This window comes from Diuraphis noxia, unplaced genomic scaffold (assembly GCF_037042655.1).
Source record: "Diuraphis noxia isolate RWA-SAM2 unplaced genomic scaffold, SU_Dnox_SAM2 contig0003, whole genome shotgun sequence".
In the NCBI taxonomy this organism is placed as follows: Eukaryota; Metazoa; Arthropoda; class Insecta; order Hemiptera; family Aphididae; genus Diuraphis; species Diuraphis noxia.
Genome location: NW_028301713.1, coordinates 74412967 through 74426854, shown reverse-complemented (window position 1 = coordinate 74426854; position 13888 = coordinate 74412967). Strand labels below are relative to the sequence as shown.

Here is a 13888-nt window from a genome sequence, read left to right as displayed (position 1 = left end):
ATTTGCTGAAGCACCTAATGTTTTTGAAGATGCTTCTGAATATTTTTTAAGCCAAAATATAATTTTTGTTTTCCCATGCACTGAACATCGAACAGATATACTAATGGATATTTTTCATATTATCTGATCATGAGAATGCGTCAATATAGCTATCAACAGAACCAAAATAACAAAAAAATTAATAAAACAAAATACAAAAAAACCATCAAAATTGGTTAAAAGTTAAAAAAAAAATTAAGATTATAATATATTTGTATGATATGTTTATAAGTACATATTTACTTAATCATTAAAATATATTTTATATTGTTATATTACAGGAACCTAAACCCCAAGACAAGTGTACAAGTATTTTTGAAAAAATGTATTACTTTAAATTTTAAACTTTAATCTAGTTCATTCAATATCTAGAACTTTATACCATTATTAATAATAATAACATTTTTATTTTGAATTTATTATTATCAAGCAGTATTTAAAAAAAAAATTATGAACGCAGGAATATAAGAATATTATGTTACATGGTAAATAGTGGTTATGTATGTAGAGTCACTAGTTCACTACACATGAAAGCGCTATGTTTAAATCTCCAGTTGTTTAATATTGATAAGTAGAGATTCATTTCGGTAGACACTTTTTAAGTACGAGAATTATGAGTTGATATGCAACCGTACTATCTTTAATATTGGTTTTAAATGTGATTTTTAAAGCGCAAATTATATTTATCAATACTAGATTTAATACTCACAATAGCAACAACCGATTAAACACAGATACAATTATCTTCATTCTAATAAATAGAAAAAAATGATTTATAATCATTCAATGAGTCACGATTTATGAAATACGAAAACATGTTATTGAATACATTTCATGACCAAAATACCAATGGCAATTGGCAGATTGACAATATAGATACCTAAGATAGATAAAAAAATATTATATTCACTACAATCATCACAGTTATAAATTCTATTACAAACGTTAGGTCCATACTAACATTAAAATATACTATTATAATTTATTACCTAACGCCAATAGGTCTAAAAAAATAATAATTGAATAAATATGATAATAATATTAATTATTGAATATGGTTCAATAATTATAAGGTAATACCAGAGTCCACAGACGTCACAGCTAGACTATATTGAACTGCGTGGTTCTCAACTCCCACTTTCACTCATTTACAAATGTTCGTATACCTACTGTTATCACAGTATACATTTATTATAAATATATAATTTAATATTTTTTCGTAATATAAACATTTTGTATTTTATTTCTCAAAAACTATTTTGAATATATCGATTAAAACAATATTTTTGTAGAAAGTGCGATAGGCCTAATTGAAATCATGTCTTCTGCCTCCCCCTACCCTTAATCAGGATTTAATGGGGGTATATAAAGATGTAATATGCTAATTTGTTGATTTATGCTTCACTAAAACTTTTTTTGTCAAATAAAATGAAAAATCTTTGTTTTTAAATTTTCTTAAAAAGTCCTCAAAATGACATTATCACCACGAGTCATGATTAAAATGTTATATTCTAATATAATATTACAATGCCTGCTTAAACCATTAGGTGTAATGAGATTATGTTTTATAAACAAATTTAATATTATTCAACGATTTATAGTTTTTTAATCTACGCTATATTTTTATCCACGATATATTTACTATTTAGTTATCCATTTCTGCCACGCGCAAAAAAAACAAAGCAACGAATATCAATTAGTCAACTTAATACACTATTTGAAAATAAGCTAGGAAAACAATACATATGTACATCAGTATATCGCCTTAGAAGTTTCCACTTGCCTTGCCTAGCCTAACCTTATCTGCTCAACATGCATAAGTATAAGACATCTAAAGTATAATAAAGTTCTATGATTATTCTAAATTTCTAAATGAATCAGAACATAATATACTTTTAGGTTTTAAATTTCATAATATTACCGTTGTCTTAAACTCGCGTTCCACAAACGTCATACACGAATACAAGATATACACTCACAGTCACAAAAATAGGTTAACTATGTAGTAAACTTATATTATTTTTATATATATTATATTATTACAATATTAATGTACATACTTAATAAAATAGAGTTAGCGAAGAGAGCTCTGAGGCAAAAAGGAGCTTGATGAACAATCAGTCATTAGGCAAAAAAGATTGGCTTCAGTTTTGTTCTAAAATTCCAAAGCGTGAGGGAGGTAAATGAACAAACAAATCCATATCGTTATTCGTTATTAAATTAGTAATAAGTTGAATTAAATAACATCATAATAGTTAAATAATAATTAATAACTATTAACTGTATCACAAATCATTGTTGTTTTTTTTTATTATTACTACTTACAAATAATATTTTGGTAATTTTAAAATAATAAACAATAATAAGACTTTTTTTAAATTATGAACCTGCTAGAATTTTGGTACCTATTATTTAAGCTATATAGAAGTTTCAAAGTTTGATATACAGAAATTTAACGTAAGATAATAAGTGTTTAGCCCTTAGGTACTTACGATAAATGGATCTCTGAGTATAAGCAGCAAATATTTTTTTCACACAAAGCACATATTCTCCTCTAACATTTTTTTCATGAGTGTTACATTCTACGAAGTCCGATGAATATGTTGACTTAACAAAAATGCTTCTTTAAGTTCAAAAATGTTCAACATAAAGGTTGGATTCTATTTGAAAATTTAATCTAGTGGGTGGTTTGGGAGTCAATATTCAAAATTAAAACCATTTAGTTCTTTAAAAAAAATAAAAATACTATGAAAAAGCGGGAATATAGGTTTTAGCGCTATAGATATTCCAATTTTCAACAAAATAGATTTTGGTATTTTTCTGCAAAACTAGAACTGAAAAAAATATCGGGAGGTGGGTCTAACATTATTTTTCAAATGGATACTAAACACTTATCATTTTTAAGTTAATAATAAAAAACTTGTTCAACTTTTAAAAATTTCGGGTGTGTGGTCGGATCCCCCGATCTCCTAGTCACGGCCTTATTGTTTTACTGTAAGTATAATAAGTAGTTTTAAAAAAAAAGCCTTAGATAGATACTTGATATAGTTTTATGATAATTTTCTCGATTTGTTAATAATTGTTAATAGATCTATGCAGATATGTTCTACCTATGTGGATATAAAAATCAATAATTTTAATAAATGGTAAATAATAGGTACCTGTATATTGTAATGGATGATTTATACAATCAAAACGCAAGGAAAAATCAGTTGAAAACAAAATCGTTTTATTTGTTCCATATTTCATAAAAAATTAGGGATATAATATTATAATTCTTAAATAGGTAAGTTTATAATAGCGAACCATTGAAGATTGAACAATGGATAGCGGCTAAAAAGTAAAAGTGCCAGAAGCTGCACTGTCTTAAACTATATCTTCCTATTTTCAGGCAGTATTGCATAATACATGATTTTTCGTTTTTTTTTTCGTTTGATTTTTTCTTCTATGATCGACTGAGTGATAATGGGGCCATTAACAACAAACATGGCGTCTGATGGGTCGGGTCGGGTTTGTTGTCGTTCGTATGTGATCTTATAATAATAATTGAAATAATAACAATAATAATAGCAAATAGAAATTAACAATTATTATTACTTTTAAGTCTTACTAGGTACCTGATAGTCACAAATAACAATATTGTTCGGCCTATTTTTTCTGTTTCGTCTCAGTGCTGGTGCATCTCGCTTGGATGACAATTCGCTCGTTAGTTCAGCGTGTGCGGGTCTCGTATGTGATTTCGGTGTGTTTAATATATATTTAAGGTTTGACTTTAAAGTGGCTATCATGACGTCTTGTTTACGTTCGAACAACTATCAGTTATGTCGGTCGGTCGCAGAACTTTTGGGCAGATGTCCGACAAACGTTTCTTAGACGCCTCGTAAACACTACTGTGGATGACTACCAAGATACAAAATAGTTCAATTGGCACACATATGAGCCGCACGATAAGACTGCACTTCAAGACTGAACATCATCTCTTTTAAGACTGACGAAAAAGCAATTTGTACAAGTATGTATACCTGCTGATTGCTATATGTTATAAGTTTTAAGTTGTGTTTTATATTATACGTCTATGATTCACTATGATTGTAATGCTGGCAAATGGTAATTATGCTCGCTGTGTAATGTAACAGTTAACAGTAACATTTTGATCCAGATTATGCTGTATGTAATTTTGCACTTCTGTTAGGGCATTGTTTACCAATGTCCTTTGTTAAGACTGAAATAATGTATTATTAGTGTTTAAACTTTAACTAGATAGGCTAGGACCTAACAATGATATTAACGTATACTTTGATTAGACACAGTGAAAGATACATAACAATGTTTGTTACACTTAGTCAAATAGTGTGTTTTGAATTTTGTTCTGATCATTTTTTTGTTTTTTATAAGTATTGTCACTTAAATAGTCCAGCAAACTAGCAACAACTATATTTTAAATAACATAAAAAATAAAATTACTTATAAAATTAAGTATTGGTTAAGATATCAACATAGCTTATATCTTGGCTAATAATATACATATTTTTCACAATTTATTGATAGGTAAATACTTTTTAAATGGTTTTCTTCACACAGTTAAAAAAAAAACTAAGATTGGCAGTAGGTGTAATACTATGATTAATATGATATTACATGAATGCAATAATAGGGTACTACAATTTAATCAGCTGTATCTATTTGTGGAAACAGAACATTTTTATAGTTTTATTTTTAAGAATTCTTACTGATATATTTTTTACAATACATTTTATATTTTACAAGTTATTTTTTTCCGGATTTTTTTCTGAAGTTTGTAATATATTAAATTTATTAAACATTAGCATTGAAGTTAATAAGTTAACTAATTTGGTTGTTTTGTAGACACAAATTTTATCGAACAATATTTTTATCAACATTATTAATGTTATGTAACTGGTAATTATTATATTATGTTGATAGTGGTTTAAATAGATTAAAATACTTAATATGTAGAATTATATTTTGTGATACTATTACCTATGGAATAATATATATACTACATAAATTGTAATTGGTAATTTCTAATAACAATCCTCTTGCTGATAATATTAACAAATATTTATCTTAACTCTACTGAAATTTTTTAATATCAACATTATTTACCATATTTCTATTTATTTATAAATCAAGTCCAATTTTATAATTTTATAGTATTAAAAAGGCATATATATTTTTTTTATTTACAATTTTAAATACACAATCTGTACAACATAGCACAATAAGTATATATGATATTATAATAGTAGCATGAATATTTTGAATTAAGAAGTGACACTTGGCTGGGAATTAACGCTATCTAGAGTCTAGAACTTGGTTATTTTTTGTTTGTTTTTTTTATTATTTTTTTTTTTTTATAAACATTTAAAACATATAATAATTTTTTAATCAAATCACAATCTATTGTATTATGTAGATTTATAATCAATACCATTTTGATTAACATAAAATGTTTATCTCTTGCTGATGTGATTTTATTTACTAAACGAATTATAGTACCTATACCTTTATTACGTTTAATTGGTATCAATGGAAACCTTTTCATCAATGCCCTGCTAGCTGCTATGCTATGTATAGTCTGTACCAAATAAGTGAGTACTGTGTTAGAGCATCCAATTGACCCCCGGACCCCCTGGCCGAGTCTATTCGCTCTATCATTAGTTGCCGTTGATCCATGTGCGAGTTTTGACAGATTTTCGTGCACTCTTATTTAGTACAGACTAGATAGCTACATAGTGGTAATCTTATTGTAATATGTAACAGATTGTCTATTTATTAAACATAAACTAACATACTCAACTATAATATTCATTGATATAAAAAAATTGTGATATACTATTATTATTCAATATTATTGGTGTTAACTAGGTGGGTAATATAATTTCTAAATTATCAACATTCATGAAAACATATAAAAATAATTTTAATTTTGTTTAACTTTTGTGTTGTATGTACCTAGGCATGCATACAAATTGGTAATCAGTTTTGTGTATGAGTATTATATATTAGATTACCTATTATAATATTAAGTAGGTATCTATATTTTGTTATCGACTTAAAAAAAAAAACAATAAAACTAATGGATTTTGCTATAATTATTTTTTAATAAAAGGCAAATTAAAAAAAAAAAACTAACGGATCTCATAGTATAGTTATGTACTCATTCAGTGGCGAACCCAGGGGGGTGGACACCGGGTCCGGACCCCCCTTGGCTTATGTCATAGTTTTATTTTTATTTTTAAAAGTTTTCGTGAAATTTTCATCGAAACTTATTGATTAGATTGATTATTACTTATTAGTTATTAGATTAGATTTGGACATTAGGTATTTTGTTGATAACACGTCGAATCCGATGCATTAGATAATATCATATAACAATAATATTATCAACGATTGTCGATAACATACTATATTCAACTACAGTTTAAGATATAGAATATATTATACGTATGTCGTATATCTCAAACCTCGTTGCAACACTGTTTTTCTATAATATTGTTACCTAATAAGACTTATGAGTTATGACTATACCATAATTTAATTGGCATAATAATAATAATTAATTGACATACATTGTAAATATAAATTTAAAAATGTAAATAATATAATTGTGTGTTTTTTTTATTGGTCTTAAACCCGGCAAATTGTGTTTATTAAGAAATGAAATGTATGTATATACTCAGGAAAAGGACATAAAAACAGTAGTTAAATACATTTTTTTGGACCCCCCCCCCTTGAATAAATCCTGGTTGCGCCACTGTACTCATTGATATTTGATACAAATATCATATTTTCTTAGTATTGTTTTTTGTTATTAACTTTTTACTCACCTTTTACTTGATATTTGAGAAAATCAAATAAAAACAGGTCTAAAAACTTATTATTTATGTACCTATTCTTAAGTTTTCAGAAACAAAATTTTTGTTTATTGTAATTCAGAAATAAATATTTGTAGTGACTGGATTTTTTCACATAATAATCATAAATACACTTACTTTAATAGCAATCTTCAAGTTCGTTTTGTTCTCTTTTAGCTATTAGTCTATGTTAAACACAATATTAAAATAATATCTGTTATAGTATTTCAGCCAAATAAAAATAAAGTATTTAGCCATATTTTTTTTTTAATTTTTGAAGTTCAAATGTTGTCAAGATTAGTGATTACTAACATAATAAAATTGTTTTGATTTGAAAATTATTAAAATTATTGAATTTAAAACTTAGCCTTGAAAATAAAATTGATAATTGATAAATTGTTTTTACAAAAATGTATTATAAAATATTATATATTTACATATCATATTATTTATATTGTGTACATCATCTTATGGAAACTATGCATAGGTACCTACTTTCCTTCATAGTCTAATATCTGTATACCAATTTAAGTGTTACCAAGTTCTTGTCGAATTATTTCTTCTATTTATTATTAATTCTGCTATTAGCTATATTTTCCGAAATTATATCATGATTATATTCCTTAAGTGAGAAGTATACATGATTAACGATTTTTATTAGTACTGATAGTAGGTACATCAATAATAATATTAATGTATTAAATTATTCAAATTATAACATCCTTCTATTCATCAAGTAACATCAAAAGGTTTAATGCTTGAATAATATATAATATGTTTAAACTTATCATGATTAAAATGTATACTTTTACAATTTTTAATCAAGTAGATAATATAAATAATGTTGTCAATACTATAAAATATAATTTAAATATTAGGTATAAAACAATTGAAACAACTTTTGTTCAACTATATTAATTTCATACATAAGTAAATTTTATCTTGATCCGTAATTGTAAAATTGATTATGTTGCATTTGCGGTACGTAAAAGAACGGGTTGCCGTAAATAAAACTGCGTCCTATTTTTAATTATTTGTGTAAATATTGTTGTCTAGGTATATTTTATACATAAATACGTAAATTGTGGTCCGCTTATATATATATGCTTAAATATTTTTCATTCTCAAGTAAATTTCGTTAAGAGGACGCTACACCCGCATATGTTGTCATCGTCTTACAAGTGCGTAACATAGCAAATTTTATGCTCAGCAGATCACGTTTAGCTCCGTTAGTTTAAAATTTAGAGTAAATTGACCTCTTACAAAAATTAAAGGTAACATTATTATCGAGAGCATGACGTAGGCTTTTTATTATATTTTAATTTTAAAGTGAGTTATGTGTATTTTAAGATATACAAACAATTTTAAATTTTAAAATACACATAACTCACTTTAAAATTAAAATATAATAAAAAGCCTACGTCATGCTCTCGATAATAATGTTACCTTTAATTTTTGTAAGAGGTCAATTTACTCTAAATTTTAAACTAACGGAGCTAAACGTGATCTGCTGAGCATAAAATTTGGTATGTTACGCACTTGTAAGACGGAGACAACATATGCGGGTGTAGCGTCCTCTTAAAAGCTTTTGTTGCAAAATCAATATTTTTTAACCCATCCCGTGTATGATTCACAAATGTATTGTTAAAAATGTATACCTAATTAAAAAAACCTGTTAAAATTCTTAAGAAAATTCCCACATATAGTCTAAAATGTCTAAATAGTTACCTACATTTTTTTTTTGGAATTCATACTTTTCGCATGATTTCTAAAATGTCAATGCAAATTAAATATGTTTGGTTGTGATGAATTGAATGAACTGTTAAATTTTTTAAATGATTTACTATTTTTTGTTGTATTCATCGTTTAAGATATTAATTTGGACCATATCTGTGGTCGTAATTCTGTGTCATTATTGTTATTTAAATACGTTTGAAAATTTTAAATATGTAGTAAGTAAATCGTATTCTCCTATAATACCGTGGTTGTAACGCCATTATATCGTATGGAAAACAATCTCCAACGATATCAAAACTTAAAAACAGAAGTTTAAGTAATAAATTTAAAAAAAATACTTATATCAGTATTTCAGTTGTTTTTGTAGACATCTTAAGCCTAACTACTGTATTTTTATGTACGAATTTTAACCATGGTAAAATGTACCCTCTTTTACGCCAATATATTGATTATTTAGAAGTCATAAACACTAGTTTTTAAATTCGGAGTAGCCCGAATTCAGGTAGTCGTACCTTATTTCCATATCCCGATTGCATCCAAGCGTACTGGTTCACAAAGTAGCTTGCTTGAAATTTAAATACTTTAAAAATTCAAAACAATTATTCATTATCTTAATATTTAATGATATACGTCATATATATCTATATGTCTCGTTTATGATTATTTCAAATAATATACCAACTTTTGAGACCGGCATAGGAAAATTGATTATTTCTTACCTAGTACCTATATTAATTTCAGATTTTGTTAACAACTATTTAGTTACCAGATAAAAATTACTATTTAGTATTTAACAAGTTTTATTTATTTTCATTCTTCAGTTTAATGACTATTTAAATACATAGCAAGTACACTTCATGTTTTAAATAGTTTCTGAATGATTGTATTTGTATCTGTATTTAAATGTACAATTTTAAAAGTATCCTTTACAAGACTGTAAATAGCGAGGTAAATAGTTTTTATACATTGATAGTCGAATATTAAAATAATAAATTGTTGGAGATTGTTTAAATCGGGAATATGATATTAATAATAGATATTAAAGAATTGATAGGCCATGGCTATATCAATAAAATAGAGGTAAGTGTGCTGGAATGTGGAAGCGAGAAAAACTGATTTTTGATTTTTATCATTGCCTCTCATTCTGGTAGAGGTCTTATCATCAATTGATCAATTATGTACAATAATTATATAATTATACATTTGTATTAAACCTCTATATTTTCATGTTCGTTCTCGTATGATATCCATAAATGGCCTATCCATTCTTTAATATCTATGATATTAATGGGGTTTTGTCGATTCCGCCGTTTTAATATGAATTCCGCCCGATATTTGTTTATATTGATTCCGCCGGCTATCAATTCCAGCGAGCTTTTTTATTTCTTAATTTTGGCGGATATTTGTTTATGTTGATTCCACTGACCGTATTTTTTTTAATTAAAAGTGTAGGTATAAGATCACCTAGTTAACCATATATTTTTTAAATTTAAATATAAACATTGCAAAAAAAAATTCAAACATTCTCGTGGATAAAGTTTATTAAAATAGTAAAATAATATGTTTTAAAATTTATTTAGCTAACGCCAAAACAGTAAAAATAATATAGTAAAAATATAATAATAATATTAATTGATTTATTCTTCAGAATAGTGCTTTGATGCCAGTTTTATATACTTAAATATCAATTTTTTTATTTAAATAATCTTCATAAATGGTTTCTATATATTTATTTTCTCTTTCATAATTTTTATTTTTACTTATTTTATTATTATCGAGCCCTCTGTACATGCGTGAACAAAAATATATTGGGATGTGCTTTGTTGAATTGAGCATTCTCTAATATTATGCATTTCTAATAATATCAATTACCTACTTGTAACAAAATATGTCTATAATTTTATAGATTATATTGATTAAGATGTATGAAAACCGATGCGATTAAGTTCGGTGGAGTCGATAGCTGGCGGAATCAATAGATTTTTTACCGGTAAAAAGGTAATTTTGGCGCAATCGGTATACGCCTGGTATTAATATTTATGTCAAAATACGTATGGGACGTAATCATGATATTTATTTAGTTTTGATAACCTCTAAATAGTTTTTCCTACTTAATATGTACGGGCTGCAGTCGGGATAAAAGAAAAGGCATAGCCCAATTGCGGCCCAAAGTAACCTTTTTACCTTTTCATCTATCCGATTGTGGCCTGCACATAACCAGTGTTGGTGAGTTGCGGCCCAAACCCTAAATAACGTACGAGTTGCGGCCCGGGTTTATGAGAGGTACGTACGAGTAGCGGCCCGGATTTATGAAAGGTACGTACGAATTGCGGCCATACAATAATGTATATATTACATATATATATTATATACTATATGTCTATATATAGTAATAGTATATAAACATCACAATATTATGTAGATATTTTCTAGTATAAATTGTCGTTCTTATATTAATATTGGTCGTAAATAAAATAAAAGTATTCATAAAATTATAGAATATAATATAATATATTAATATTATGACATTATATTAAAAAAAAAATAATAAAAAAAAATAAAAGTATAATTGGTGTGATATATTATGATAATAATGTCCAAAAAAAATCAAAGCATTCATAATGTAAGTCATATATGGCAGATAATAAGATAAAACCATCTATATTATCTTTATCATATTATACCTATACAAAAATATAACTTCCCATACGTATTGAACATTTCGTTTATACGGTACATAGGTAATAGATATATAATATAATATATATTATACAAGTAAGGTACATATGTAATGAATGTTACAATTACTCGGACCGCAACTAACCTATACCTAAAATATTATCGGGCCGGAATTCACAGGTCTCCAACACCGGAAACGAAAGGTCGGGCCGCAACTCACCCTCAGCCCACATTACGACGTATTAACGTATGTTTTAAAAGTATACGGGCCTCAATTGACTTAGTATATGACGCGTTTTTTTTTGGGGGGGGGACGCAATTTACCAATTCCGGGAAAAGGTAAACTCTACTTTTTAGATGCTTCGAGGATTGTATTATTTATTTTAATAAATTTCTAGTTTTTACAATAATAAAGCATTTACAAGTTAAATGTTATAACATTAATTATAATTAATTTTTGTAGTTTACATTAAATAAGATAAAATGAATATAGAAAATCTCCGACTTTGGTTACCGTGACGTGAAAAATCACATTTGACAAATACTACTTAATTGAAAATAATCCCATCATATTTGGGTACTTGAAATTTATAATTATTCCTTAAAACAACAGTATTTTATATATTTATGATACACCTATTTAACTTACTAATTTTATATCATATTAACATTCATATTCAGTGTTGTATGTTTATTATTTAGTTCTGTATATAGTGAATACTTGTAATATTGTTCATACATAACACTATTGTAGACTGTTTATACCGGTCTAAATAGGTCAGCTATCGTCACTGACGCCGAATTGGTCCGATCAATAGTGCATGCGTTCAGATTGCGCAGTGTGTACTTGATGCACCAGTCCCCGCTATAAAAACTACTATTAAGGAAAGCCGTATTTGACTTGACGCATTACTTTTATCATGCACTTTAAGTATCCTCACATTATGGCATCTATCTGATTATTTGTGTACAATACAAACAATGATAACGATTTTTTATGCATTTGATTACCTACTTGATCATCTTCTATGTCCAAGGCTCCAAGGTATATATTATTAATTATTCTTCTTGGTTATCTACTGACTACTAGCCACTTAAGTTCATTGCTGAAACTACCGAATTACACCATACATTTTCCAATTCTAACCTAACATTCGCAAATTGTTTTCAATTTTCTACAACTTACATAATATTACATGTACTGTTTGTCTGTAATTGAAAAAGTCAGGTTCAATAAACCCACTAACTAAGGTAAAGTATGTATAGACAAATTTAAAGTTCTGAAGTTGGAGTAATAACGAAAGTGCAATTAAATCAAAATTGGGTAATGGTCCGATTTATATTATAATTTTTGAGCAGAGCCCAATTTCCTTACACTCTGTTTTCGCTGGTAGAACTTTATTATACCTAAATCTTTTGTTTGTGAACTCGAGTACAAATTTCGATCTCAATTTTTAGGACATAAGAGCACTCCCCATTTTTTTTTTTTAGTTAATTTTCGTCTGTAAAGAATTTTTAAAGGTCTGTGGTTCACATCAGTAAGACATCATAACTAAAATAAATATTGTTCTTGAGGAGAGCAAACTTCACGTACGTTATGAATATCTAGTTTGTATTAATAATAACGATACTAATTACGAAAAGATGACATTTTGCTCCACGGATAAAAATGTCCCCAACAGGAACAATTTGTAGTCATTCATAGATATCTATCTAGTAACCACTTCAAGAACCTGACCTAACCTAACCCAACGGAACTTTTCATTACAAATTGAAGTATAATTTTGTAGAAGTGTAGTACCATTATGTTCTACCTTTCTATAGAATTGACCTATTTTAAATTTTATCGAAAAGTTAATCGGCCGAAACGGGAAGAGTACGTTCTTGGTCGAAAACGGCCATGCCCAGAATGACAGTCGGGTTATAACAGGTAGCCTTAAAATTTTAATCTCTGAATGTGCCTATATGTGAATACATGTGCAATAAATACAAAATTGATAATTCTTCTTTACATCTTCACAATTTACAACCAGAAAATTACTTCTGTAAATCAATAAATATTATTATGATTTATATTTTCTTTATACATCTGTACCTACATTTCTATAATTCATTACTTTAAAAAAATAAGCCTATCTGAATATGGTGTTAAAAATAGGTGTTGCTATTTTTAAAGAAACATTTTACTGCACATGTGCAGAACAAATTCTCAAAAAACTTTGAAATTTATCGAAAAATGTGTATTACCACCAGTTTAAAAAAAAAAATCGATTTATTCCAAACAAATCCGGCCGAGAAATTCAGTGTTCCCTAAATCGGTGAACACATTGTATATATATATAATCTATAACGCCTACTGGGATTACCAGAGATATTAAGGACAGATAAGTTTGATACAAGAGGTGATTATTTTGGTAATAAGATAGATTAGAATGAAAGCATTTATAGAAAGTTTTAGCTACTTCTTTTCCTGTTGGAATGGAGAGGTCATTATGGAGTGTATTATTTGATACACAGAAAAGAGCTTTTGTGATTTGAGGAACAAAATTATATTT

At 27.2% G+C, this 13888-nt stretch overlaps 1 protein-coding gene across 1 annotated transcript in view; it reads left to right on the top strand.

Annotated features, from left to right (window-relative positions):
- The first annotated feature begins 3529 nt into the window (after positions 1–3529).
- The window catches only part of LOC107164575 (circadian locomoter output cycles protein kaput-like), a 47570-nt gene continuing 37211 nt past the window's right edge, over positions 3530–13888 (top strand). The window contains exon 1 of the mRNA XM_089222402.1: positions 3530–4051. The gene's annotated coding sequence lies outside the window, so the exon portion shown is untranslated. The remainder of the gene's footprint in view (positions 4052–13888) is intronic.